This window comes from Plectropomus leopardus, chromosome 4 (genome assembly GCF_008729295.1).
Source record: "Plectropomus leopardus isolate mb chromosome 4, YSFRI_Pleo_2.0, whole genome shotgun sequence".
Lineage (NCBI taxonomy): Eukaryota > Metazoa > Chordata > Actinopteri > Perciformes > Serranidae > Plectropomus > Plectropomus leopardus.
This window is the reverse complement of record NC_056466.1, coordinates 35,442,704-35,448,703: the sequence shown is the minus strand read 5'-3', so window position 1 is coordinate 35,448,703 and position 6,000 is coordinate 35,442,704.

Sequence of the window (6,000 nt, the reverse complement as noted above, 5' to 3'; positions counted from 1 at the left end):
AGTTTCTGCAAAACATGATCAATTTAAGCATGTATACAGGGAGAGGCTGCCGGTTTATCTTATCAAGGGCGTTTTTAAATGCAAATATTGCCCTCCCTTACAGCAGCTCAGCAAATTACCTCTCTTTTTTTTATTATTTGTTTAACTTTTATACAATCAGGCAGGCCAGCCCCAAACAGTCTGTGGTTTATAATGATAGAAAATGAAGACAATTAAGCCTTAGGGACTGCATTTTACGATTTCAGGCACTTTTCATTCTTCATTTTTTGATCATTTGGCTGTGTTCATGTATATGGCATACACTTTGGCAAGATTATGTATTTTTTTAAATCTTGGAATTTCCAGCTCAGCTCCTACAAGAGATGTCACAAAATTGTTACATTCATACTGTTAAGTACAAAAAAGTGCCATTTTAACCCATTCAAACTGCCCATCTGGCCATCCTTGTAATATTGTTTGTTTTTTTTAGAGCACCACCACCTCAAAATTATACTTCAAAAAATTATTCAGTACTCAAATGAATTAAAGGCTTACTTCTTTCACCATTGTGTATTTAAATACTGTAGCTAATAAAACTAGAAAAAGTATTTACTTAGTATTCAAGTGTTGGTCTTTAAAGGTATTCTATGGCTGAAGAAATCTGTGTGGATGCAGAAGATTTTTTAGCTCCGTGTTTGGTTCTCACTGCAGATGACCAAGGAGATTCTGAGCCACACTGAATCAGACGACAGAAAAAGCAGGCAAAGAGGAAATGTAATTGTTCCTATGAATGAGTGCAGCAGGAAGTTCGGTAATAAGCAGGATGAATTCATAGCAGGAGGACAGAATGAAAGACGAGGACACACTGATTGACGCACACAGCATCTCCAGCTCATGTTTTGACCAAAATGTATGCGTTCAACTTATTAAAGCTTAATGGGATTTTAATAAGGATGTTGGCAGTGGACAGGCAGGGAGGAGATAGAGAGAGAGAAACGTTCAGCTCTAAATACATTTATTAACAAAAAAAAAAAGAAGTCCAGTCACCATGCCAACGCCCCTAGGGACCCTGAGGTTACTGGAGGCAGGACATTAAATTACAGGGCACTCTGAATATGATGTGAGTTTATAATAAACAATGCGGACACTGATGTCATGGGGGAATTACAGTGGGTGCTGGCATGTTCTAGAATGTCAGTTAAAGGTATCTTTTAACCCTTTGAAAACATGAGCAGGTTAGCTCGATATCTTTCTAAAACATGAGCAATGAGCACCTTAAGAATAAATGACCCGGAATTAGCAAGATATTTATAAAAAGTACCAGAAATTACCTGAAAATTAGCAAAGAAATAAACTAAACACCCACCCATGTTTTTTTAAAAAAAAATAAATCAGTTTGCTCAAGGTTCAAATGTTTAAATATGTGCAAAAGGCATCTGAATGCGCAGCACAAGAAAGGCATTAAAAGAACCATAAAATGATGAACATGTATTATAAGCTGTTTCCAGACCTGTAAAGCATGAGCTATTTACACCAGATTGTTTAAAGGAATAAATCTGAGAATTAAGTTTGTTTTACTTATTTCTCTTGTTTAACAACACATTTTGTATTCACAACAAATTGGAATAGCACAAGAGGACACAAGGTTATGAATATTCATACATTATGCCAATACATTGTGTGTTTTCACAATTCATACCAGGCGCTCATTACCAGGCACTTCCTGTAGAGCCTCAGGCTCATATTACACATAACAATGATGATGATGAGAAAATATCAACTTCTTCCACTTTCTGCGCTACATTTGCTCAATGACCTTGCGTAAATGACTACTGGAGCCCGATTGCTTTTGTGCGCATTCTTCTTCCTCTTCTTCTTCTTCTTCTTCTTCTTCTTCTTCTTTTTCTTCTTCTTCTTCTTTATTTCTTCTTATTTGTTTTTCTCCACAAAGACTATATGACAAAAACTCAACAAAACTGGTAGGTAGGTTGCAAATTCCATCCATTTCTCAGGTACATAGATATGACACCCAATAACCTTAAGGTGGCACTGTAACAATTAACTTTACATTTCAGTAATTATCTCAAAAATGGCTCGGCTTAGAGACAAATTTATTTCACGATATTAACCTTTGAATTAATCTCCATCTTTGCTCCTTTTGCAACTTTTTCCTCAATTTTCTCTAAATCATACTTTTACAAATTCGTATCAGACAGTTGGTCTAATTGTCGACACTTCTGCTGTATCATTTATTATTTTGAAGTTAACAAGGAAACTCTGATGAGTCACTTTTAAAGCATTTTTTAACATTTGTCTTTAAGTTTAATTTTACATGAATTCTCTTAAATCAAAAATGGTGCAGGCAGATGCAACCAAACTTGCTATGTATGTGTGAATGGTTTTATGACATTTTTGACGATACACTATAGTATAACGTTGTTGTGAAATAGGATATACTGAAGTGTGTTGTTTTTATACCAATATGGTTATACATACAATAGTTTGAATTTTTCATGCCATTTTGGACTACATACTATACTAAGATGTTTTTATGCCTTTTTGGATGATATACTATGGTATGACGTTTTCATGCTATTTTTGATGACATAATATAGTATGACTTTTTTATGCCATTTTTTACAACATAATATAGTATGACATTTGTATGCAATTTTGGACCACATACTATAGTATGACAGTTGTATGAAAGTTTGGACGACATTTTGAATTTCATTCCATTTTGAATGACAAATGTTACAATGACTTTTTTAGGGTAGGTAGTGTCACGATCCCTGCTCCTCTCCTCCTTCCAGTACTTTTCCATTCACTCCCCCTCTGCTCACTCTACCTGCTAACCACGCCCACTCTGCCTGCTCTGCTCACTCACCTCCCAGCTGCAGCTCATCAGTATCAACCCAGGATATAAGCCTCCTCCACACACACACTCGTCGCCAGATTGTGCTTCCGCGCCATGCAAGACTCTCCAGCATTCTCCTGCCTGATCTTCGAAAGCCGACCCTGCCTGTTCCCGACCTGCTCTCTTCGCCTGATCCCCGGTAAACCTACCTGCCTTCTGTCCCCGACCACGAGTTCTGCTTCGGCGTTCCTGATCTGCTCCGCTGGTAAAGACTCCTCCGCCTGGCTCCGACGATTCTGCTGTTTGATCCCTATTGGTACCGCTGCATTAACGGACTGCTCAACCGGCTTCGAAATCTCCGCCTGTTCCCGACCACGCTTCCGCCTTCTCCTCGACAGTATCTCCACACGTGCTGCCGAGCCGTCGGACTACGGGGTTTCCTCCGCATCCACGCCGAGTGACGTAAGCTTCGTTTCTTCGCTTCGATCTCCCTCCAGAGACTTTGTTTTGGGTTCCGACCCGAAGAACGAACTTTGTGCAGAATTGCTTCACCTTGCTTCGTGTTTGATTTGTGCTGGGTTGAATAAACGTCATTACCAACTACTCCAGTTTACCGGTGTACTGCATCTGGGTTCACACAACACCCGTTTCAGTACAATCTGGCCAAACATGGACCCAGCAGATAACACCGCTCTCCAGTCCCGAATTGCCCGCGTTGAGGGAATGCTGCAACAGCATGAGGCTCAGCTCACCTCTAACGCAGCCGAAGCTCGCCAATCGGCTTCAGCGTTGGAGCGTGCGCTAACCCAGTTAGCCACCCAAGTGCAGCAGATAGCTTCCTCGTTGACTCAGCACGCTCCGCCAACACCGGCTCCCGCCTCGCCTGCTCCACCACAGATGCTAACGCTCAGCCCGGCATCCGAACCTCGGGTGGGGGCTCCTGAACGATACGCCGGGGATCCAGAGGGCTGTAACCCGTTCCTGACAAACTGTTCGATCCTGTTTGCCCTGCAGCCACACACTTTCGCCACTGAGGGAGCCAGAGTCGCCTTCACCATTAATCACCTCACCGGCAGAGCACGCTTGTGGGGAACGGCGGAATGGGAGAGAGGCACGCCAGCTTGTGCCTCCCTCCAGTCCTTCGCGGAGGAATTACGAAAGGTTTTCAGACCAGTTCCAGCGGGACCTGACGCCACCGGGGGTCTCCTGAGTCAGCGACAGGGGAATCGGACGGTCGCTGATTTCGCCATTGACTTCAGAACCCGGGCCAGGCTGAGCGAGTGGAACATGGCGGCTCAGTGTGACGCCTTCCTCAATGGGCTAGCTCCATACATTAAGGACGAGTTGGTTTCGTTCGACCTTCCCAGCTCATTGGATGGCCTGATAGAACTGACCACAAGGTTAGACAGGCGGATTCAGGCCAGAAGGAGGGAGCAACGGTTGGAGGGAGCTGACCATCGGTTCCCCATCCGCCAGCATGGGCCACCTGCTAACCCCGGTCTCCATTCTGAAACCACCCCGGGAGCAGAACCCATGCAGGTGGGTCGCACCGGTCTGCCGCCCGAGGAACGTGAGAGACGACGTCAAGGGAATCTCTGTCTCTACTGTGGCCAGGCCGGCCATTTTGTGTCACGGTGTCCAGCAAAAGGGAGGGCTCAGCGGTAGACGGGGGCATCCTGCTGAGCCGATCACTGAACTCTGCCTCTAATCAACGGCCACTGTTTCATGCCCAGCTACTGTTGGCGGAGGGATCCCACACCCTCGCCGCCTTCATTGACTCTGGAGCCGATGTTAATCTCATCGATGAGGAACTCGCCCGGCAGCTGGAGATCGAGCTGGACCCTCTGCCCCGTCCCATACCGGCCAGCACTCTAGATGGTCACCTCCTGGGAAGAGTCACTCATCAGACCACGGCCATCTCGATGCTCCTGTCAGGCACGCACCTCGAGACCATCAGCTTTCATGTACTAAGGTCTCCTAACCTCCCCCTGATCCTTGGTTATCCCTGGCTGCGCCGTCATAATCCCCACATTGACTGGTCCATGGGGTCCATTTTGGGGTGGAGCCCCTCTTGCCGCCAGATCTGCCTGCAACAGACTGTCACGCCCATGCCACCTGCCATTTCCTGCTCCACACCGGATCTCTCCATTGACCTCCTTCCTGGTTTTGTTCCTCCCAAGGGGCGCCTGTATTCCCTGTCGGCACCTCAAAGAGAGGCTATGGATACATACATTAAGGATGCCTTGGCGTCCGGCATCATCCGTCCCTCCTCCTCTCCCGCTGGGGCGGGGTTCTTCTTCATCGGCAAGAAAGATGGCTCCCTGCGGCCCTGCATTGATTACCGGGGCCTCAATGACATTACCATCAAGAATCGTTATCCTCTGCCTCTCATTGCCTCAGCTTTTGAGCTACTCCAAGGGTCCACCATCTACACTAAGCTGGATCTACGAAACGCCTACCACCTGGTTCGAATCCGTGAGGGGGACGAATGGAAGACGGCCTTCAACACACCAACGGGACACTATGAATATTTGGTGATGCCTTTCGGGCTGACCAATGCCCCGGCCGTTTTCCAGGCTCTCATCAAGGACGTGCTCAGAGACCTGCTCAACAAGTACATGTTTGTGTACCTGGATGATATTCTGATCTTCTCCCGCACGAAGCAAGAACACGTACACCACGTTCAAACTGTCCTACAACGTCTGCTGAGTAACTCCCTCTTCGTAAAGGCTGAGAAATGTGAGTTCCACGCCTCATCAGTTTCCTTCCTGGGCTACATCATAAGCCACAATCATATGGAGATGGACCCTGCCAAGGTCTCGGCGGTTACCTCATGGCCAGTTCCTGATTCCCGCAAGCAGCTGCAGCGCTTCCTGGGGTTTGCCAATTTCTACAGGCGGTTCATCTGGGGCTACAGTGCTGTGGCGGCCCCTCTCACAGCCCTCATCTCCTGCAACATCCCCTTCCGTTGGTCTCCGGCCGCGGAGGAAGCGTTCCAAGCACTCAAGAGACGCTTCAGCTCGGCCCCCATCCTCCTGATCCCGGACCCTGAACGACAATTCGTGGTGGAGGTGGATGCTTCCGATGTGGGAGTGGGGGCCGTTCTCTCCCAACGGTCCACTAAGGACCAGAAACTTCATCCCTGTGCCTTCTTCTCTCGACGT